This window comes from Callithrix jacchus, chromosome 5 (genome assembly GCF_049354715.1).
Source record: "Callithrix jacchus isolate 240 chromosome 5, calJac240_pri, whole genome shotgun sequence".
NCBI classification, from domain to species: Eukaryota; Metazoa; Chordata; class Mammalia; order Primates; family Cebidae; genus Callithrix; species Callithrix jacchus.
In genome coordinates, this window is record NC_133506.1 from 163,386,970 (window position 1) to 163,411,748 (window position 24,779).

Sequence of the window (24,779 nt, forward strand, 5' to 3'; positions counted from 1 at the left end):
TCTCTCTGTCACCCAGGCTGTAGTACAGTGGCACAATTTCGGCTCACTGCAACCTCCACCTCCCAGATTCAAGTGATTCTCCTACTTCAGCCTCCTGAGTAGCTTGAGTTACAGGCACATGCCACCACACCTGGCTAATTTTTTTGTATTTTTGGTAGAGACGAGATTTCACCATGTTGGCCATGCTGGCCTCGAACTCCTGGCCTCAAGTGATCTACCTCCCTCGGCCTCCCAAAGTGCTGGGATTACAAGCATGAGCCACTGCCCCCAGCAAGGCTCAACTTAATTCAGCATACATTTATTAAGGATTTGCTACATGCCAGGATCTAGTAATACAGAGGTTAGACAATCCTTGTCTTCAATTAGATGAAAGTTTAGCAATGGATACCCACGTATAAGAAATTACTTGTCATAAAATGTGATAACTATATGTTCACGGTGTTATAAGAAGCTAAAAGTAAGAAAAAATGATTCTGCCTTGGGCTGGGAAATGGGTCATGATGAGAGCACAGAAGAGGTCATACTTGATCTGGATCTTAAAGAATTCGGTAAGGAATGGCTGAGACGAGAAGCCCAGGAAGCTTGTCCAGCTGACCAAGTGGGTACCTCCTCTTCTTTTGTGTGTTTATCTCATCCATAGCCTATACCTTGGGTGGAAAGAACAACCTTCATACAAGAACGTTTTTAAAAAACAAATATTACAGAGACAGATACATGACACAAATGAGTCATGCTCAGGGAAACAATCAACCACAAAGGACCCCTTTTGTAGGGAACTGGCTTAGTGATTACTAACCTGACATCAGAGGCCCACAGCCACTACTACTGTCATTCCTCCTATTGTGTGTTAGCTTTAGACTTCAGGGTAACATGATGTTTCAATGACTTATTACTATTGAGCATTTCATGGGGCCTATTTGGATGTCTTTCTTATTTAAAATGTTTTTCATTTATTTTACGTATAATATTGGTGTAAGACACTTACAATCTCAATCTCTGGTAAAGGTAAGAAGATATTTTTAGTACAATTGAATATCTCTTTGAACTTTTTTGGGGGCTTCTTCTAATCCAACACCTTTATAATTAGTAGAGATGTTAAATTTGGAAATGATGCATCTTCACAGAGTATTAATTTTGTTTGATTATTATTAGATTGCATTTCAGTACTTTAATTGTGCAAGTTTTAAATATAAGGCTTAAATGTATTCCATGCTAGAACAAACATAGATATATTACTCAACTTTTGATATATATAGCATATATGTCAGAATTGAATATAAAATTCAAATACTTTCTAGAATCACAGAACAAATCTCTTTTAGATAAGATTTTAAAAAAAAGAACATCCAAACTGGAAAGAAGTCAAATTGTCTTTGTTTACAGAGAAAACGATCTTATATTTAGACAAGAACTAAAGACTCCACCAAAAAACTGTTAGAGCTGATAAACTAAATAAATTTTCAGGATACAAAATCAGATACAAAAATCAGTAGCAATTCCCATAAGCCAACAGTGAACAATCTGAAAAAAAAATCAAGAAACCAATCCCATTTATAGTAACTAGGAAAAAATAAAATGCTTAGGAATAAAATTAAGCAAAGAAGAGAAATATTTTTTTTTTAAGATGGAGTCTCTCTCTGTCATCCAGGCTGGAGTGCAGTGGCACAACCTCAGTTCACTGTAACCTCTATCTCCTGGGTTTAAGCTATTCCCCTGTCTCAGCCTCCCAAGTAGCTGGGATTACAGGCACCTACCAGCACACCAGCTATTTTTTGTATTTTTAGTAGAGAGAGAGTTTCACCATGTGACCAGGCTGGTCTCACACTCTTGACCTCAAGTGATCCACCTACCTCAGCCTCCTAAAATACTTAAGATTATAGGTGTGAACCACCATGCCCAGCCCAAAGAAGAGAAAGATTTCTACAAGGAAAAAGATAAAGCACTGATGAAAGAAATTGAAGATGATACACCCCTCAAAATGGAAAGATAGCACATGTTCATGGATTAGAAGAACTAATATTGTTAAAATGTCCACACTACCCAAAGTAATTTACAGATGCAATGCAAACCCTATCCAAATACCAATTACATTGTTCATAGAAATAGAAAAAAAATCCAAAAATTCATATCAACTCTGAATAGCTAAACCAATCCTGAGCAACAAGCACAAAGTTGGAGGCATCATACTATTTGACTTCAAAATATGCTACAAAGTTAGAGTAACCAAAGCAGCATGGTACTGGCATAAAAACAGACACATAAACCAATGGAACACAATAGAAAACCCAGAAATAAACTCATGCATTTACAGCCATCTAATTTTCAACAAAGGTGCCAAGAACATACATTGGGGAAATTATTTTCTCTTCAATAAATGGTGCTAGGAAAACAGGATACCCATATAGAGAAGAATAAAACTAGACTTCTATCTCTAAGCATACATAAAAATCAAATTAATATTCATTAAAAACTTAAATGTAAGACCTGAAACCATAAAACTCCTAGGAGAAAACATTGGGAAAATGATTCAGAACATTTGTCTGGGCAAAGATTTTTCTTTTTTTTTAAGACCCAAGAGCATAGGCAACAAAAGCAAAAATGGATAAATGGGATTGCATCAAGCTAGACATCTTCTGCATAGCAAAGGAAACAATTAGCAAAGTGAAGAGACAGCCTACGGAATGGTGGAAAACATGTGCAAATTATCCATCTGATAAGAAATCAATAACCATAATATGTAAAGAACTCAAACAACTCAATAGCAATAAAATAAATAATCTGATTTTATAATGAGCAAAAGATGTGAATAGACATTTCTCAAAAGAAGACATTCAAGTGACCAACAAGTCTATGAAAAAATACTCAAAATCACTAGTTGTCAGAGAAAAGAAAATCAAAACCATAATGAGATATCACCTTATCCCAATTGAAGAATGCAAAGAGGAGCCATTTTACATTATTGGTGGGAATGTAAACTAGTACATCTGCAAAAAACAATGGGGATATTCCTCAAAAAACTAAAAACAGAATTACCATATGATCCAGTAATCCCACTGCTGAATATTAGCCAAAAGAAAAGCAAGCAGTATGTGAAGGAGATCTCTGCATCCCCATGCAGCACTATTCACAATAGTCAAGACATGGAATCAGCCTAAGTGTCCATCAGCAGATGAATGGATAAAGAAAATGTGGTATATATACATAATGGAATATTATTTGGCCATGAAAAAGGATGAAATCCTCTCATTTGCAGCAACATGGATGAAACTAGAAGTTATTAAGTGAAATAAGCCAGGCACACAAATGCAAATACTTTGTGTTGTCACTCATATATGAGAGTGAAAAATAATTGATCTCATGGAGGTAGTAAACAGAACAGTGGTTACCAGAAGCTGGAAAGGGGAGAGGAAAGGGGAATGAAGAGAGGTTGGTTAACAGGTACGATAACACAGTTAAATAAAAGGAGTAAATTCTAGCGCTTGATAGCACAGCAGAGCAACTACAGTTAACCATAATTTGTCGTAAATTTCAAAATAGCTAGAAGATTGGGAATCTTCTCAATGCAAAGAAAAGATAAGTGTTTAGATTAGTGTTTGAAGTGATGGATATCCCAATTACTCTGATTTGAGCATTGGACATTGTATGCTTGTATGAAAACATCCATGTACCCCACAAATACGTACAACTCTTATGTACCAATAAAAAAGGGGAAAACAGCCCTTCAAAAATAAAAGAAAAAATGTCCAGACACAAAAGGCTGCATACTGTGTGCATCCATTTATATTTTGAAAAAGGCAAAATTACAGGGGTACAAATTAGCTCAGTGGTTGCCAAGGGCTGGGAGTAGAGGAGGGCAATTGACTACAAAGGAGCATAAGGAAATTTGGGTGTTATGAAAACACCCTTTACTTCATTGTGATGGTGGTTACATGATTGAATGTATCTGCAAAAATTCAAGCAATTATACAATAAAAATTTTAATTACGTAAATTATATCTCAAACCTAACTTTAAGGAAAGTCGGGCTACTTCAGGTTCCCTTTCCAGACAAATTCACTGCTACATCCATGTTTTTCTAATCTGCTTTTATGAATACCTAGAAGGAAGAGTTTGAGAATTGCTCATTTAATATCTCTTTAAAAGAGGGGTCTTAGAGTATGATTCTGCATGAGTTAAACCCCAAGATCTTGAACAATTTAAACTTGAATAATAATTTTAGGCATAGAGGTATAAGGCACTTCTGAATTGTATAAAACACCAACATGCCTCCACACAATATTTTTTAGAAACATAATCATTTATCTCAGCATTGCCTAGCTTCTTTATTTGTGAAATACTCACTTGGGACTACATACCAGCAAGAGATGTGCATTAGTTTGCTAGGCTGCTGTGAAAATGTACCCTAGACTAGATGGCTTAAGTAACAGAAATTTATTTCCTCACAATTCTGGAGGATGGAAGTCCAAGATCAAGGTGTCAGCAGAGTTAGTCTCTTTTGATGTCTCTCTCCTAGGCTTATAGATGACCACCTTTTTGCTGTGTCTTCACACGGTCTTCCCTCTGTGTTCTAATCACCTCTTCTTATAAGGACATCATTCATATTGGACTAGAGTCCACCTTAATGAGTTCATTTTAAACTTAATTACCTCTTTAAAAACCCTATCTCCAAATGCAGCCATATTCTGAGGTATTGGGGTTAGGACTTCAATATATGAAATTTGGGGAGACATAATTCAGCATGCTTCCCACCCCTTCCCCCTCCACCACGTACATGTTTCACCCCTTCCCCCTCCACCACGTACATGTTTCACCCCTTCCCCCTCCACCACGTACATGTTTCCTATTCCAGGCACTCTCCAACCATAGTGCCTCTCCCAAGATGTAGCTTTCTTCTTCTTGATTCGCCTTGGTTATTTCCACATGTTGGTCAAACATCTGTAAGAGGTAAAAGGAAATCAAAAGTGCTAAGAACTGTAAAGATGCCAAGACACTGTATGTAAGCCCAGGTGGAAAAAAGTGCATAATTTAACGTTGGTATGTATTTGTTTGCTTTGGTATATTTCTATAGATCCTTTTCTTGAAAGGCTATACGGAGCAGCTTTGAACACCTAAACTGTATCAGGAACATACCAAATGTGTGGACCAGAATCCTAAGTGCTGGCCATACCACACACACAGCCTTGTACTCACTGCTCCTACGCATGCAAATGGGTGAAGAATAGTTGAACGGTAAGTATGCAGCAAGGCAACGACAGTCCGGGTTTAACCCCGGCTTCTCTGCAGCTAACATGAATAATTCACAATAAGCTGAGTCCTTACATTAATTTATCTATGAGCAGTGTAATTATTTATTTCAAGCTGAAAACATTTCTCTGGCTCTGCTTCCTCCACCACAAAATATTCCCAGGCAGCTCTGGGAGAACTGGAAGCATGTTTTGCCTCCAGTGTTTGCCTGGCCTCATAGAGCAGCAAACAGAAACATGAAGAGCCCAATCTGTACGTACAAAAGCAGTTGATGTAGACTACTTTTAGTTCAAGTTTTGAACAAACAAAATACAGACAAATCTTCGCAATTAATACTAACACTAGGAAGCGATGAGCCCATTAGGCCGGGTGTGAGGCTTGGATAAGGATCGGTGAAGAACCCAAAGTCGGGGTGATAACAAGCAAGCAGGACCCGAATAAGAGGGAAGCCAGAAACATTTCAGGTCACACCATAGTGTCGTCAGGAAGGGAATGGATGAATAATCGCAGCACTGGCTGCCTTCTGTGGAGCTTTTCTTCCTCTTCAAGGCCTGCACTAGGTGCTCTGCGTATCACAGGCTTAAGCTGAGCACAGCTACTGCCATTAGCCTTGTAGGATCCTTCATTTGCCAATAAAGATTGTGAAGCTCTGTAAGATGCACTACATGGCAGAGTTCTAACCCAAGCACCAAGTTTTCCCCAGTGCCCAAGCCCATTCTCTTATGATTCCCATCATAATGGTCCCACACTGTGGCTATAGCATTACATTGTATTATATGTTACTCATAGGTCGTCATATTGAGTAAACAGAATGGACTTTGAGTAAACTGGGCAGAGTTTGTTTCTAAGTATGGTCTCAATTTATCTCAAAAAATTTTTTAATTTGCCTATATAAAGTTCAAAGAAACCCTAACATGTAGATTCTGCTAAGAAGAAGATGCTTCAAGAGAAGAAATGCAGTTGATTTTTGCATTCAGGGTTCTGATGTCCAGAGTAGGCTAACTTTATTAACGAGTATAGCTCCTTTATTGAAAGGGGCGAGACAGGTTCTATTTTGCAGCAGTTGGGAAGGCATGGTCTCTCCACAGGTGAGTCTACTGTCTAATGGGAGATAGAACAGACTGGATTTCTGAATAAGTACATGAATACATTTGATTACAGTATTCCCAGAGTGATTGAAGGGATTGCTATAATGCTTGGTGCAAATTGGCAAGATCAGTAGGGACAAGGCGGAAGAGTCCGGAAAGTAGAAACTTGATAAAGGAAAGTGAATGAAGGAGAAGAAGGAGCACCAGGGGATGGCCACGGCGGCTGTTGTAAGTGCTTTTGACCCAGGCACTCAACAGAGCACCTACGCCTAGTTGCGCAGAGCTAAGATCACTTTTGATGCCTGGGTTGGATCCAAAACTTTCAGCCAGGTCTCCCCTTACTCTGGTGTCTTGACTTTTGCATTCCCACCACTGTGACTCAGACCTGTGTTTTCTGGGCTGGGAAAGGAGTATGGCAAATTATCAGGTCCGAAAGGAAGGAAGAAGACCTGACAACCATTATTCCTGCATGCTGGGAAGAGGGTCCTGCCTGCCTGGCCCTGCCTCTCTCTCTCTTTTTTTTTTTTTTTAAGATGGGGTTTCACCATGTTGGTCAGGCTGGTCTTGAACTCCCAACCTTAGGTGATCCACCCACCTTGCCCTCCAAAGTGCTTGGATTACAGGTGTGAGCCACCTCTCTTGCTGACCCATGCTGTAGACATCACAGTGCCTTTGACTCATCCAGCCTAGGAACCGAAGAATTAACTCTGACACCTCATTCCCATGCATGGCATTCCTAGCCATCAACACTGAGGAATTTTAACCCAAGACTCTTTTTTGAGCCTGTTCCCTGCTCCATTCCACTGCCAATGTGTTGAGTCAGGCCTTCCGCCTCTCTTATTTGGAGGATGAAGAACTTCCCAACTGGTCCTCCTGCCTCCAGTCTACCCAGACAGTCCATTGTCTGACCTTCCACCTGAGTGATCTTTCTGGAAAACAACCCAATCCTGTCATTCCTATGCTTCTTAAAGAGTAGGATTCTCAGCTGAAGACTCCTCTGAACTTGAAGAAGCCAGGGACAAAACTGTACCTTTATGCCACGTAGCAGAGGTAGTTAGTGATGAACAAATATGCCCTGTGTATCCCCATATATTCCAGCCTCCCTTGCAGTCAGGTTGGGGTATGGGACTACTCTGATCAGCTCAGTATAGTAACATGCTGTATTTCATGCTTATCTGTGGCTCTGATTGGAAGTCATGAAGGTTGGATGACTTTTTTGAATGGAGAAACAAATTAGTTACTTCTTTAGTTACTTCTTACTAATTGCAATATTTGGGGGGACTAAAAAATCTATGAAGACGTGCAAGCTATAGGAAATAAAATATTAAAAGAGAGTCCTTAAGAATGAATATTGTGGACCACTGACATACAGAATAAAGTCCAAACATGACACCCACCTCAAAGCAGATGAGACACAAAAGCCATTCTGGTTTTATTGACGATAAAGTCTTGTTGCCCTGTACTTTGCCAACCTGGACCTTCATTCATTATTTCCATCATGTTTTATATTTCCATGTGTGCCTGCCCTTGCAACCTCTAGTCCCTGATCCCCAGCCTATCCAATTCCCCCTTTATCCCGCAAGACCCAGCTGAAATGTTGAGCTCAACCTTCCCTGTTGAGTTCCCATCGCCCTCAGCCATAATTTTACTCACAGTGTTTCTTTCATCTTATTGGTCTTTTATCCCTTCACTCCTAACTGTTCATTGAAACGTGAACTTCTCACACACGGGTGGTGTCTCCTTCCCATCTCCGTGCCCTCTAACACCTAGGATAGTACCCGGCACAAAGCAGGTCATTCACCAACTACAGTCTCCTTGAGGGCACTGTTCTAGGCTCCTCAGATGAGTGGGTTGCATGTAGCCATGAGTGAACTATTGATTTAAGTGCCCCTTTGCTACTGTTCAAGTGTGCCAAGCCTGCTTTCCCCCAGAGCCCTCACGTTTGCACCTATCTCTGCCCAGTACTCTCTGCAGACCTCACGTAGCCCTCTCCCCCACATCAGTCAGAGGGGCTTTCCCTGGTCACTCTCCCTTTCTCTCCTCATTTTGCCTTATGTCTTCATAGGACATCTGGTACATTTTATTTTGCATTTACTGTTAAGTCTTTTCATTGTTGCCCCCAAGTAGACTATAGACTCTGTAAGGTCAAGGGCTTTGTCTTATTCATTACACATTAGTTGGCACTCAAAAAAATATTTTTGAATGAAGAAACAATGAAATTATCATATTTTAACACATCAAATCTGAAACCAAGCCTCATTTTTCAAGTGTTTTTTCATAAAGCTGTAAAGCTTTAGATTAAGAAAGAAATTTAGAGGGTTTACTTGAGCTCAGGATTCTCATTCAACTGAAGTGGAATCAGAGATTTCCACCAGCAAAATAACTGTGCAGGGCTGAAGCTAGAACCCGGGTCTGACTCCTGGGTCTTGACTCCTAGCACGGCGTCTTACATGTGGTAAGCATTCAGTTAATCAATGAGTGTTAAGTTGAATTAAAACTAGAAAAGCCTGAACAATTTGAAGGCTGTGTGTGCGGCTTTCTGCTCTGTAATAAACGGAGCTCAAAAGACATGGGCCTCTAAGGAGTTACTTGAGAAAACAGAAGCATAGCTGCTGGGGACCCAGGTTCTGACCCTGACATACGGACTTTGTTGGGCAGACCTTGACCAATGAACCACACAACTACCTGACCCTCTGGCACTGTTTGCTGGTCACCAATGGACGTTGAGGGCCAAAAGAGAAAAGGATCTCTCTTTTAGCCAGGAGCACTGAGAAGGTGACTGCTAGGGAAAAGCAAGGAATGCAGCATCAGCCCAGCATGGCAGGTAGTGGTTGAGGAGCCTGGGAACTAAAGCGCCTTCCCTTCTCAACCTCATACTCTGGGCCAGTTACTGAAATTGTCTAGACCTTCACTTCAAAAGTATCTCCTATAGTTAGGAACCAGGGTTTCATGACAAAGCTCTTGGCGCTCCAGGACTGAATTATGTAAGGCAGTGGTACAAACTGTCAACCCAACAGTGCCTTCCACAACGAGGGGCGAACATAATGAACCCTCAGTTTGGTAGAGCATAACAAAATTGCGTGTACTATTCCTTCATCTCTCCTTTAGATGGAAAGCATCATCTTTTCTATATGTTCTGTGCCCTTTTCAGCTTCTGCCCTCAGACTCTCAGGAATGCAGAGAACTCTTTCTTTAAACTCTCATGATTAAACAAATTAGGAGATTTCCTAGCCTGATGTACGGTTGTCCAGTAAGGATCCAGATTCCACCACTCTCCTCTTCTGCAGCATGACAGACAGTCATCAATGACCACAGGGTCCCAACCCCAACCCCTGGAGTTCACCTCATAGTTCCTCACAGTCCAGAGAGTCTTGATAATCAATTCAAACTGTTGGATGAAATGAAATTATGTACCGTCCTCAGTTTCAGTTGTATAAAGCCAGGATCAGAATGTACAAACTACCCTCAAATTTTTATCTATCTCTAGGTCATGCATTTCTGAATCAAACGCGGTGCCTGTCTTTTTTGTTTTTCTATTTTCCTCTAAGCATACAAGGAAGAACAGAGATTTCAGCCATTATTTCTCAGTGAACTAAACATCAAACTGTAAGTTTTCAAGTCTGCCGTGACACAGTCTTTCTCCCTCTGTCTTTTGAAAACAAAGCCAAACGGTTGATGGCACAGTCTCCTTGAGCTGTGTCCTAAATATACAGGGTACGGCAAGATGCAATGTTTTGGTCAGTCACTAGGTGGCATCTAATTGAGGCAATGGGGGAACTCTCCCAGAAAGAGCGTTTTTGAGAGCACACCACGGTGCTCCATTTTGGCTGCCATTGTTTGGTGGGCGTGTTGGAGTTAATCCATTGCCATCTGTCTTTATTTTGCTAACTTACTCAGTCGGACGCCACACAATTGAGTTCTGCAAATATCGGCTCTCCAGTACAGCAATTACTGTCTCTAAACAGGATCACCACACAGCATTCTTCCTGCCTTGCCCAGAGCTTGAAGCATGCAGGCTCATTTTGACTGGCTTTGTTGATAGCATTTGTCATCTTCAAAGATGAAAGAAAATGGTCTAACTCAAAGCCACAACAAGGCAGGGCTTCTCTTTCCAAACTGAGAACATACCAATCAACATGTTCCTATTACGGAAAAACCCCAGGGAGCACAGCCAAGGATGTGGGCTTGTGCTTGTGCGGTCCACGAAGACACCACCACCTCCTCCAGGACGCAGGGTGCAGAAAGAACGCATTTTGTTGTTGATGATGATGTTCTTTTAAAATTTGAGGGACTGGTGGGAGGGGTGGCAAGTGAGGCACATGGAAGTAATAGGGGAAGCAAAAACAAAAGAGAAAGAATAGAAAGAAGAAAGAAAGAAAGAGAAAGGAAAGAAGGATAGAAGAGGAGTGGGGGAGTGAGCTAATGTTTGAAGGACCTTTCATTGCTGTTCCAGAAGAGGGATGAATTCATCATCTTAATAACCTAGAAATTGTGTTTGTCTTCCATTGTTTGCTCATTTCATCCATTCATGCATCATGTATTGAAGACCTACTCTGTGTTCAGGCAGTGTATGAGATGTTTCAGATGGGATCGGTTCACTGAGAATCATTGTCCTCTTGGAGCTTACAATTTGTGGGGAGACACATATTGATCAAGAAAACACAAGTACGATAGCTGTTGTGAAATAGGCACAAAAACACACGGGGTGTTGCACAAGACACAATGGGTGCCCTCACCTAGTCTTGGAGCCAGGAAAGGATCTCTGAGATAGGTGAAGATGAAGGGTTTAGAGTATCATTCTTCTTGATTGTACTCCCACAGGCTAAGTACTCTGCTTTGCAATTAGCAGATGCTAGATTCCTATTTGGTGACCAACTAGCAAGTGAGAAAGATGTAGCAGAATGAGAACCAGTGAAAATACAGCTCAGTCCCTGACGGGACTCCTTCCTCCTTTATCCTTTGCTTTTGCCGTTTTTCCCCACCAAAATTATATTAATTTCTATCTATCTTTTATCTTTAAGTCCAATTTGTTCAAAGTTTTCAATGCCTGGCAAACCAAAAGTAATGAAACACTAACGTATTAGTTCACATTAATCAATTCGCCATTAAAATTTTAGAAAACATGAGGCAATTTGGGGGAGTAAAGAGGAGGAGGCAAGAAAAAGGGGAATATACTATGTTTGACCTCTCCACTGTATTACTGTATTTTCACGTGTAATTTCTGTTTTCAGGGTTTCCACTATGAAGCAGAGGGAGTCCATATCCTATGCATTGACATAAGAGTCAAGCAAGGGCAAACCCACTAACATGCAGTTTTCGGGAACTGCGAGCTCCCTGAGTTTCATCCTAGGTGCTGGAACAGGTGGACATCGTAAGGGTTTAACGTGGTCTCACGACTTACCAGTGTGTTTCTGAGTGACCCAGCCTTGTAGGACTATATCTTGACAAACAAGTCTATTTGTCATTAAATATTTGCAGTCTGAGTCTTTTAAAGTCATCTCCTGGGAGAATCGCATTACCAGGCAGTTTGAAGACCAACCCCAACTACATACATAAGGAGCCTTTGCTTTGCTTTGCTTTATTTTGGTGTTAACTCATTGTGCCCCTAAGCTGAATCGCATGTGTCAAGCAGCTGTCTTTCATGACAGTGAGAGTCTCCTGCCTGAGGCCAAAACCTTCCAGAAGGCTCAGGTGGCTGGGGACTTCCACGGGGAGTGGCTGGGTCTGTGAGATGACTGGTGAATAGAGCTGGGGTACCCTCTTCCAGCTACCTCTCTGGAATCTAGCTATACTGTGGACCTGGTGGTGTCCCGGGGTAGGGGTGCAGAGGGCAAGTGGGGATACAAGGGGAAGAAGAAATGTCACTTGATCTGTGGCAGACACTGGAGGGCCAGGCCCTGCACAACAGCCACTGTTTCCATGGAAATTTCCAAGGAGATCGCTGAAGGCCACTGGGAACGTTCTTCCATTTCTGACCTCTCATTACATTTGACGTAACTGACCAAACTCATTCCTGAGCCTTCTCCTTCTTTGGTTTAGGTGACACGAACCCTTTTGGTTCTCCTCCTCTCACCCCGACTGACCTCTGTCAGCCTCCTTCGCGGACACCTCACTCTCTCTTCATTTACTCATCAACCATGGTTACAAAAACCAGGTCTTAGGACCCCTGCTTTCTCTCTCCTCTTTTTTGAGATGCTTCTTCATTTTCTTGGTTTGGGCTGTAAGTTTTCTAAAGAAGATATAAGTGGAGTTCAGCAAAGACAGGGAGGAAACTGGTCGGTTGCTGTTTCCTCTGTACCTGTGGCCCCACTGCCCTGCACGTGGTCTCTGCTCATCCCCAAGAAAACCCTGCAAGGGTGGTGGGTCCTTAGCTTTTGCTCTTTTGTACATGATGTCCCTTTTGTCTGTGATGTTCCCTTTGTTCATAATGTTCCTTTTATCTGAAATTCTTTTTGCTTTCTCCCTCCACTCGCCTTCCAAATTTCTACTCCTTTTCAAAGCCCAGTTCAATTACTATTTCCTTTGTGGCATCTGCCCGAACTCCCCAAGCACCATTAATCCCTTTGTCTGAATTTCATGGCACAAACGTCATCCTTCTATTAGATTATTTACCACATTACAGTACACAGTGTAGTTTGCAAATTTCCCTCCCCTCCCCTAAGGTTGTCTGGGGTGCTAGAGGACAAGATGAGGTCTTATCTGTCTTGGCATCCTGACATCTATCATAGTGCCTAACACGTAGGCAGGTGCTTCACAAACATGCCTTTATCGTGTAATAGCTGGTGTTTGTTAGTTCAGCGCATTATCTCAGACAGTCCTCCATATAACCCGATAGAGTTGGTCATTATCCAATGGGGAGAATGGGCTTTAGAGAAGTTAAATAAAGCCCATTTGTGGTGCTCTCTCTGGCTGCTGCCCTACAGCCAGCAGAGGTGATCACTGAGCACAGGCTCTTGCACACCCAGTGCTGAAGAAGTCAGGTGTGAGTGCAGGAATGAAAGGCAAAGGAGCAAATGAGTAAACCCACCCTCTGGGTCTTTCATACAATCCGGGTTTCATTCCTGCTCATTCACCCTACCTCCTGCTCCTCTCTTCTAGTCCCGTAAGTGCCCCTCCACGGCTGACCTCCCTCGTCTCATGCTGACTTCCTGCAGCACCTCATTGGTGGGTTCCTCAGCACACAGCCTCTTTCCTCCTGTCTCCCTCCCTGTGCCCCACAACACACGCAAAACCTAAAAATTAATTCTTTTTTTTTTTTTTTAAGACGGAGTTACCCAGACTGGAGGGCAGTGGCGCGAACTAGGCTCACCGCAACCTCCGCCTCCTGGGTTCCAAGCAATTGCCCTGTTGTCAGATCCACACTTCAGGATTGATTTTGGCTTCTGACTCATTGTTAAGTAAAATCGAAGCACTCGAGTCATTTCCTTACACGTATCTGTTGTGTAAGGACAATACACGTATCTATTGTGTAAGGACAATACACGTATCTATTGTGTAAAGACAACACAGGCAAATCACAGGCCAGAAGCAGCATTGTTGACTGCTTCTGGCCTGTGATTTGCCTGTGTTGTCTCCAGATCTTTGCCCAGCCTTTTTCTGTGTTTTGAACACCTCTCCCGTATCAGGAACTGAGCTGGATTCTAACATTAAAGCTTCAGTCTCTGATGCTCCTAGATGAGTGTAAGAGCAATAACAGCATCCCATCACCGTGGCAGGCGGTTTGCAGGAAAGCCCAGGTTGCCGTACAGGCACCTAGGTCATCTACCTTCCCCATCTCCAGTCATCTCAGCCCTCAGCTCCTTCTCTGTCTGAGCGACTCACCTCTCTGGAGGGGTTTTCTGTGCATAACCCTTCATCTACTCCCCTGACTTATGCAAAACCTCCAGAATGTATCTGTATCTGTTGGCTTGTTCATCTGCAAAAATATATTTGCTTGAACGTGCCTCCTCAACTGTTGAACTCTAACGGGGTAAGAGAGGGTAAAAGAAAGCCAACTGGGAGAAAGGCAGACGGTGTTTCTTCTCAAGGAGGCCGGAGTCCTAGGGAAGGAAGATACTGGGAGAGAGAGGACTGGCTTTCGCTGGGCTTCACCCTAGCTATCCATTTTGGTGGTGGCTGAGTGTGTCCTGAAAGAAAGGATCATGTGTAACTCAAACCTGATCCACAAAACTTCTGTAGCCCAAGCAACTTCGTTTGGGACCCTTCAAAAGAGCAGACCACAAAGATAGGATGCAGTGTCCTCATAGCTGAGCTGACCACCGAGCACAGGAGACATGGCCTTGGAACTCTCTGAGATACTGAGGCAGGGCGTGGGGTGGTCGGGGGGGCTCACACAGTGAAAGGAGGACCAGGATCCCACAGAGGCATGCAGCTGAGCAGGCAAAATCTGGTCTGCACTTGGGTTTATGGCTAATGAGGCCTGAGGAACACTCCCGAGGAGTCTAGTTATGGCTCTGTAGTGTTTTACCCACTGACTGAGGGGAAGCAGGCTCCACGAAAAATGATCCCAGGAGAAACAGAACAGCTGACCGGGCTCACCTAGCTGGTCCCACCATCCTGCCAGGCAAACCTTGGCATCCCAGTGCCTGGATCCAAGACACTTTGCTGTCATGTTCCCTCACATCTTATCCTCTCTCCTTCCTTGGTCTGAATTCCATTCTGACAACACTCAATGTTGTCATTCCAACCAACATCTATGCTTCAGCCTTCTTGCCCTCAAGTCCAGCATGTTCCTCTCTGGCCCCAAGCCCCTTTCACTCCAGCCTTTTACAACCATGTCATTCCATGTAAGTCACTTGTCCTTTGAACCGATCTGCAGTCTGAGGAAAGGGTGCTGGGAGCTGAGCTGTAGATGTTCTCTTTGCTGTCTGTCATTCTAGAGGGTGCCGACATCGGGCAGAATCTCCTGCCGGCTGAAACTCTCTCACCACAAGGGATTTCATTTTATGTCAGCAGTTTTGTAGGCTGAGGGGGTGATAGAAATAAGAGAAGCATAAAGAGAATGTGCCACAGATGACTAAACTCAAGATAGACTTGGGGCAGAGCTGTAGAGATTTGGTAAAGGTCCAGAAATCTAAACGCTGGGTGTGCTCACTAAGTGCACCTCTGCATTAAACTAGGCAAACAGATTCCCTGTCTCCTTGACGACCAGAATACAAGCATGTCTTACCTGCATTATCCATTCTCTTGCCAAAGCCAGTGCATAATTGGTTGGGGAAAAAAATATACATGCAAGATGAAGGAAGCCACAGCTTCAACAATATTTATTCTTCATAGCTCTCTGATGAAGAGTTCACCTACTCAAGCTCACTAACATCTCCCTTGTCTCATTTATCAGCCATGCCTTTCACTTACTGGTGGAAAGCTAATACCGCCTTGCTTCCCCCTTTCACTCAACACTGTTTAAGAGACTGATAAGCAAATTCGCTAGGAAGGTTTTTCTGGAAATCTCTCTATTTACAGAGACACAGCGGGATGGCCATAGACACCAGCTGTTAAATAGCGTCCTGTGGGTGAAGGCCACCTTGTCACCATCTTAGAAAAAGAGGAGACACCTTTCCTCCTCCTCATGGAGACCGCACTCCTGCTGTTCTCTCAGCATGCAACACCAAGCACATCAGTTACAGAGTGACATGAACCAAGCCCAGGGATTTGTGCAACAAGCTGGACGATGTCCAGGATATGGAAGCCAGAAGCCTCTAAATGCTGAGAGGATTTAGGGGCACAGCCTCCTAAAACGAGCAGCAACCGGAGTAAAGAAGTCAGCCCTGAGAAGACAGAATCTCAGCTTTCTAGTCTGGAATGTACCTTCCCCTGTCCCTATCCTTGCCACCACAGCCTGGGGCTATTGGGTGGACTGTCAGTGTGGGAGGACCATGTTCTGACTCCCTCCCAGTGGGACACAAAGGGCCTGAAGGCTGCATTTAGAGGGAGTCGTCATACTGAGCACACACTCATACACCCTAGCCTTGTACCCGCATGGTGTAACCTCCCCAGGAGTGGTGGAGGAAAGGATGGGAGCCAAGTGGGTGAGAGGAAGAGAATAAACATCAGGGTAGGGGCCCTGTTTCTTCAAAACAAGTATGAAGCAACAGGATGAAAGAATTACAGTGGATTGCGCTCCGAGGCTCCACTCCTTGGTCTCTATGTCAGGTCTTTTCAGGATAAGTCTGAAGCTCGTGTGAAGAAGAGAAGGGGCGTGAATGTGTGTGTGTGCAGTGGGGTGTGCACGCCACCCCATGTGGATCCTGTGTGCATGTGCTGGCACCTTTCGACATGCGTAAGCCCATATGATACTGCAAGCTACACAAGCACTCCACGTTAGCCTAACCACAGAGCCACTGCCAGACCCAGCTCTGATGCAAAAGGCCTCTTCCAAGAGTTGACAGGAACCATATTCAGGTTCGCATTCTGGGAATCACTTAGCATAGCTGGGGGAAGGAGGAAACTTAAGTAATGAGATGGAATGGAACAAAGAAGAATGCTACTAATTGTAATCACCAGCATCCTGCTGGGGAGGTCACTTGGTGAGAGGAAAAAACAGGACCTATTAGGAATGAGTTGGGATTGGATTCCAGGTGGCTTTCCCAGAAAGCATTCAGCTCTCTTGTGAGAAGCAGGAACCAGAGACAGAGAGGCTGGCTGTCCGGTGGATTCCTTGCAATCCTGCCAGTGGTGGCGTAGTGTGAGGTGCAGGTGGATTTCTTGACAGGGATACATATCTTGGAAGTGGTAAGAGATTCATGGCAACTAATTGCACAATAAGAGCTGGCCTGAACCGAGCTCTTGTGCAATTGCCAGAACTCTGTACTACTACTATTAATTTACATAACAAACATTTTACACCTGCTTATTGAGAGTAACTTTTATTGAAGGTCATATACTGTTCTGAGCTCTACATATTTACTAATCTGCATTAGAAGTCTACGAAGTGGGGACTGTTGTTACCACTTGAATTCTACAGAGGAGGAAACTGAAGCAAAGTGAGCTTAAGCAACTTCCCCAAAGTCTCTCACTGCATGCAAAAGACAGGGTTAGAACATAGGAAATTTTTTTCCAAATCCCACACTTTAAGTCAGCAAACATATCTGCTTCCTGTTTACTTTTGTACCAAGCTAGTACAAAGACTAGCATTCTAAAGAAGCTGAGAAAACGTCATGATCCCTACTTTAAAGGAGTTTATCTTGGGGAGAAACAGACAATGTTGCCTTCTGACTTAAGCAAATTTAGCCATTCAGAAAATTTCAGATTTTTTTTTTTTTTTTTTTTTGACGTGGAGTCTTGCTCTGTCACCAGGCTGGAATGCAGTGGCACAATCTCAGCTCACTGCAATGTCCGCCTGCCGGGTTTGAGCGATTCTTCTGCCTCAACCTCCTGAGTAGCAGGGACTACAGGTGCACGCCATTGCGCCCAGCTAACTTTTGCATTTTTAGTAGAGTCAGGGTTTCACCATGTTGGCCAGGATGGTCCACCTGCCTCGGCCTCCCAAAGTGCTGGGATTAGCAGGCATGAGCCACTGCGCCCAGCCTCAGATTCTTTTTATAACTACTGCTAGCCTCTTGAGGTTAGAGACATGTGAGGAACTATAAATCCCCTCCCCTATGACCTCAAGAATGTCTGATTGAACCCCATGTGACATATAGATGCATATTGACAAGGAAGCACAAATGCACACAGTCAACTTGTTCAGCAGTTTGGGGAAGACCCCCTCTGGCCTAGGCAGTCAAGCAAGCACTGTGCATTTTAAGAGTGGAGCTGGGGCAGGTGTCCCCATCGTCCTAGGAGATTGCTGGACAGTCCGTGGGATCAGGCAAGAGGGTCCTCTGCGAAGGAAGGGACAGAAGCCAGAGTAACTTGGCGGATGCTGGGTCTAGATATACCACCTTCTTGTCATTTGTTCATAAAGGAGAGTGAAGTCAGTGCAATATTTCTGACTCCTCAACAGTCTTGACACTATTCGTACTACCAAAGAAATTAATTCACTGAAGATGTAGGGAATGCTAGATAATGCCCCTGCAGATTCTGGTTTATGATCAGGCTCCTCATGGGCTGGCTCACCACCCTGGAGTGTTGCTTCTGATTTGGTGCTTAGGCTTCCTGTTTCACAGGTCCCATCTGATTACCTCCATGTGTCCAAAATCAGCACCATTGAGTCATTCTGTTTTCGTATGCCTTTCCCAAATGGTACTTTGTTATTCAAAATTAAAACAACTGGCCAGGCGCAGTGACTCACACCTATAATCACAGCACTTTGGGCAGCCAAAATGGGAGGATTGCTTGAGCCCAGGAGTTTGAGACCAGCCTGGCTAATACAGTGAAACCTTGTCTCTACAAAAAATTTAAAAATCAGCTGGGTGTGGTGGTGTGCACCTGTTGTCCCAGCTACCCTGGAGGCTGAAGCAGATGGATCGCTTGAGCCCAGCAAGCTGAAGTTGCAGAGAGCCACGATCACAGCACTGCACTCCATCCTGGGCAACAGAGTGAGACCCTGTCTCAAATGAAACTGAAAAATATAAAATAAAATAACAGAAAACATTCCATAACATAAGAAACATTGTAAGGACCTGAATGTAAGGCAAAGCTCTCTAGATCAAAGGATAATTTGGGGGAAAATATGCCTTGTATTTTTTTGCTTACTGTCATAGAAGAGCACCTAGTTTGTGCCTGACACAAAGCAGATGCTCAATAAATGTGAGTTTTCTTCCCTCCCTCACTATCTCATTTAGTTCTCATGGAAGACACTATGAGGAAGCTATTATATTTATTTTATAAACAAGAAAAACAAAAGTTTAGAGTTTAACTTATCCAGTTCATGTGACTACAGAGTGGCCACTCTGGCTTCTAACCCGAGCGCCCATGCTCTTCCTAGCATGGATACTGCCTCTCTAATAATCCTAGCCGAGCTTTGCAGATGTGCGTTGGCCAAGCCCTTCCACATGACCTGGCACGAGATCCTCAGAACACTCCTGTAATATGAGAATCATTATTTTCTTCAATTTTAAGTGAATGAAGCAGCAGTTCAGGGAATTACAGCAACCTGCCCAGATTTTCTAAGGTAGCAAATGGGTCCATCAGAATTTGAGCCCATGTTTTAAACATTGCCCAAATCTTCACTTTTGGTACCACACTACGTGACATCTCACTGTGGCACCCAAGGATGGCCAAAGGTCGATGTAAACTGAGCACAGAGGACCTGGTTCATGGGCAGCAAGGATCCAGCTGGCTCATCAGTTTTAGAGCAGCCCTTAAATCTTATCTCAGTAGCATGGAGAGGCCTCTTCTAATAAGAATTATAACCAACATTTTCATTACATGTTATTATTTATAAAATACCTCTTTAATGTGTTCTAATTTTGAATGCAGAGCTACTGCGTTCAAAAACAGACCAGTAAGGTGACCATATTCTTCAAGCTAGCAGGGCCCAGCCCTCACAATACTCTTAGATGAGGAGTCAGTTTCCCTGAAGGCCACTGAGTTTTCTTGCTTCACTTCATCTCCTTGAGGCTACCTTGATCCTCCAGGTATAATTTTTTTGTTCTTTTAAGAGCAGATTTGCTGTATCATGATTATATGCCTTTTGAAAATACTTTAGAAATACAGGGCAGAATAAAGAAGAAAGTAAGCATTTAACAAGCTTCCCATTTACCAAGATATGGTAACATTAATATCTGGTATATACTTCCTGTGTGTGTGTGTGTGTGTGTGTGTGTGTATAATGGCTTCATAATATTTCATCAAATATACATGTATGTGTGTATCATTATTTATGTAAGCATTCCATCCCTAATTCCTAATTAATGAACATTTGCTGCTTGGTTTCTTTTCAATGTATAGACAACATTTCAATGAAAATCTTTCAGGATTCATCTTTTTATACTCGTCTCATTTTCTAGAAATGGAATTGTTGTTGATGGGAATATATATATATATATATTTTTTTTTTTTTTGAGACGGAGTTTTGCTCTTGTTACCCAGGCTGGAGTGCAATGGGGGAATATATTTTTAAAGGTTTTTTAAAACGTGTTGAAAATTACCCTCCCAGAAAGGTGAGTCTATTTATATACTCACTAGGACAGCATAAGCCCATACCTTTCCCACGCTGCTGCGACTGAGAATTAGCAAACCTTTATTCTTTAACAGCTGATAGCGAAAAACAGTAACTTTGTTCACGTTTCTTTCACTACTTAAAAAGGTGAACATCTTTTTATCTGTTTATTAGTAAGATGATCCTATCATTTATTTTCCAATCTGGAGGCTTTTGTTTTGTTTTGAGATGTAGTCTCGTTTTGTTGCCAGGCTGTAGTGCAGTGGCACCATCTCAGCTCACTGCATCCTCCGACTCCCTGGCTCAAGTGATCCTCCTGCCTCAGTCTCCCAAGTAGCTGGGATTACAGGAGTGCACCACCATGCCCAGCTAATTTTTGTATTTTTAGTAGACACAGGGTTTCACCATGTTAGCCAGGCTGGTCTCATCTCCTGACTTTGTGATCCGCCCACCTCGGCCTCCCAAAGTGCTGGGACTATAAGCATAAGCCCAATCTGGAGTATTTTAAGAACAGAAGTGGGTGCTGACTGGAGGGTCAGTGAATGGGCTTATGGTCACACTATGGCTGACCATTTGCATTTCTTAGTTTGAGAATTTCTTGTTTGTAGCTTTTTCTTACTTTTCTATTCAGTTGTCTGCTCTTTTCTTAATCACATAAAGGTCATGCTATCATAATAATATTAATCCTCTGTAATATGTGTTAAGTATATATTCCCAGTAGGTCACTTATTTTATTTTTAATTTCAAAAGCAATACAAAAACATCAGTTTTAAAGTTGGTTTCAGATTTCTTAATTCAACTCTTTGAGACAATTGTAGATTCCCATGCAATTATAAGAAATAATACAGACAATCCTTTTTACTCTTTAGCAAGTTCTCTGCAGTGGTAACATCTTGCAAAGCTATGGCACAACATCATAACCAGTTATTGGCATCAATGCCTCGTGTTGCTCTTTCAGAGTCACAGCCCCTGCCCTTTCACCCTCTCCTTAACCCTGCGTAATCACTAATTTATTCTCCATTTCTAAAAATTTTGTCATTTCTAGACTGATATATAAATGGAACCATACAGTATGTAACCTTTTGGGATCACTTTTTTTCACTCAGTGTAATTCTCTGGAGATTAATCCAGTTTGATGCAAGCATCAGTAGTGTGTTCCTTTTTATTACTAAGTAGTATTCCACGTTATAGCTGTATCCCAGTTTGCTTAACCATTCACCTTTTGAGTAACATCTGGGTTGTTTCCAGTTTTTGCTGCTACAAAAAAGCTGCAATAAACATTCACGTATAAATTTTTGTATTAACGTAAATCTTCACTTATTTAGGATGAATGTCTAGGGGTGTGACTGCTGCCTTATGCAGTAGTTGCATGTTTAGTTTTTATAAGAAAGTGCCAAGCTGTGTTCAGAGTGTCTGTACTACTCTATATTCCCACCAGCAATGTGTAAGTCACCCAGTTTTTCTGCATCCTCACCAGCACTTGGTGGTGTCACTATTTTTTATTTTAGTTCGGCTGAGTGGATAGTAATATCTTATTGTGGTCTTCATTTGTATTTCCCTAATGGCCACTGATATTGGATATCTTTTCATGTGCTTATTGCCTTTTGTCTCGCCTCCTTGGTGAAATATCTCTTCATATCTTTTGCCCATTTTCTGACTACATTGTTTGAGTTTGCACTGTTCAATTGTGAGAGTTCTTTATATATTCAGTTATTAGTCCTTTGTCAGATATGTGGTGCGCAAATATTTTCTCCCACTAGGTATCTTGTTGCTTCTCCCACTTAATAGGGTCTGTCACAGAGCAAAATTTTGACATTTCTAAGTAATTAATTTTTCCTTTTATGGATTGTACATTTGGTGTCAAGTCTCATGATACTTCCCCTATTTCCTAAAAACATTCTCCCATTTTATTCTAACAGTTTTATAGTTATACATTTAACATTTAGGTTCGTAATTCATTTTGTATTAATTAATTCTGTGTAAAGTGTGAAAGTTAGATTGAGGTTCAATTTTTGCCTATGGATAGAGCTCCAAAGCATTGCTCTTGCTTTTTTTTAAAAAAACTTTTTGTTAAAAACCAGTGGGAAATATTTGTGTGAGTCTCTATCTAGGTTCTCTATTCTGTTCCGTAGATCCATGTGTCTGTCTCTCTACTAGTATTATATGGTCTTTTTTTTTTTTTTGAGATGGAGTCTCACTCTTGCCCATGGCTAGAGTGCCATGGTGCAATCTCAGCTCACCACAACCTCCACTTCTCAGGTTCAAGTGATTCTCCTGCCTCAGCCTCCTGAATAGCTGGGATTACAGGCATGTACCACCACACCAGGCTAATTTTTATATTTTTAGTAGAGTTGGCATTTCACCATGTTGGCCAGGCTGGTCTCAAACTCCTGACCTCAAGTAATCTGCCCACCTTGGCCTCCCAAAGTGCTGGGATTACAGGCGTGAGCCACTGAGCCTGGCCATGTAGTCTTGATAAATGTAACTGTTTAATATGTCTTGAAATCTGAAAGATTGATTCCTCTTATTCTTCCTTTTCAAAATTGTTTAAGCCATTCTAAAGTTTTTGCCTTCCCATATAAATTCTAGAATAATCCTGTCTATTTCTACAAAATTCCTGCTGAGGTTTCAATAGAATTGGGCTAAGCCTTATATTGAGTGGAATGGTGGTAGCTCTACAAATAATACACATGTCATAATCTCTAAAACCAGTGAATGTGACCTTATTCGGAGAAAGGGTCTTTGGCAGCGTAACTAAGCTAAGGATTTTGAGATAGAAATCATACTGGATTATCCAAGTGAGACCTAAATCCAGCAAAAAGTGTCCTTATAAGAGACACTCAGAAGCAGACAGAAGAGGAAGAGACCATTGGATCATCATGGAGGCAGAGAGTGGAGCGGTGAGGCCACAAGCCAAGGAATGCTGACAGCCACCAGTAGCTGGAAAATCCAAGAAAGGATTCTCCCCTCGGGTCTTTGGAAAGTGTGCTTGAGTGCCAATACCTAGACTTTAAACTTCTGGCCTTCAGAACCGGGAGATAATAAATTTCTGTTGTTTTAAGCTACTCAGTTAAAAGTAATTAGTCCTAGCAGTTTTAGGAAACCAGTAAAAGGCTGGATATCAAAATACGTTACAAGACTTTGGATCTTATCTAATCCTGGTTTTAACTGGCTTCCTCTGACCCTGCTCTGGAGCGGGTAGAGGGGTGGGGGATGGAAGACACCTCATTGTTACTGCCAAATGGAGCCAGAAATCCAGGTCTATCACTCAGCACCAGAGATGGGGGTTCTTTTTACTGCTGGGTGAAGATGGGAATTAGGCTCCCCATATAATCTCCACTGACGCTGTTGGTGGGGAGTGGGATACTTTTGTACAGGCCGGCGGAGGTGCAAGTCCCGGTTGCCTACGGGGTCTTCTCTGACAGTATTGCAGTGGGGAATGGGTGTTCCTTGGTACAGCCTCACAGAAGGGGAAATGTAGGTGCTCCACCAGGCCTTTGCTGGTAGGGGTAGGGGTGGGACCACAGTTTTTTCTGAGATGTTTGGCTAAAATACAGCAGAGCAGTTATTGGCTAAAAGCTGTCTGTCTTTCTAGACTGCCCCTTTCCTCTTCCTTTGGCTAAAGAGAGAAGGCTTTCTTTGGGGCTTCTTTCAGGGGCCAGGGGTCTGCTCCTATTAGCCTTTCTGGGTTGCTGGCTTCCTCAGCTCCAAGCCTGGGGTAAATGAAGCAAAAAGAAAACTCAGGGAACTCACCACCATGTCATTTCACAGGTCCCGAGGTCCCTAGTTGCTCGTGCCTCCTTCTCTTCACCTTTCAGAAACATCTCATGTTTGTTTTAGATCCAGTATCCAGGGATTTTAGTTGTATTTAGTGAAGAAACAGGAAAAAGTACATCTACTCCATCTTCCTAGAAGCAAACGTTTATTTTATTTTTTAAAAATAACTAACACAACCTAAAGAAAACATCAAAGCTCCTCGCTGCTCCTGCCTTACCCTCACTGCAGTCTCCATAAGTAACTGCTGCTTCTCCAAGTATCTGCAGGCAGCTAAGTCAAAACAGAAGGCTCATGTCTTCCACTTCACAGCTCAGTTTAAAGTAAGCATTTTTAAGTAGGTACTATATTTACCTGGATGATTCAAAAAGGCATATAGAGAAAAATCTCCCTCCCATCCTTATTCCATAGATACTAAGTTCTCTTCCCTAGACGCAAAGTTCTCTTCTCCTGTGTATGTTTCCAAAGATATGTTGTGCATAGATTCACAAATACGTCAGACCTCTTGAGATAAAATGTATCAGTTTTCAGTTACTGATACCCTCTTTCCTCATTGCTGACTAGGCAGTGCCTTCTAGAGTGGAAGGAGTCTACCTGCCACTCCATAAACAGACACACCCCTGTGACTCA

The 24,779-nt window shown here is 42.5% G+C and overlaps 1 non-coding gene across 1 annotated transcript in view; it reads right to left on the reverse strand.

Moving 5' to 3' along the window:
* The window catches only part of LOC100403554 (uncharacterized), an 88,492-nt gene extending 64,049 nt beyond the window's left edge, over nt 1-24,443 (reverse strand). Inside the window, exons 1-3 of the transcript XR_013536459.1 lie at nt 24,370-24,443; nt 24,129-24,283; nt 4,833-4,934 (exon numbers count right to left, since the gene is read on the reverse strand). This is a non-coding gene — a transcript (uncharacterized LOC100403554). The remainder of the gene's footprint in view (nt 1-4,832; nt 4,935-24,128; nt 24,284-24,369) is intronic.
* Nucleotides 24,444-24,779: the final 336 nt, after the last annotated feature.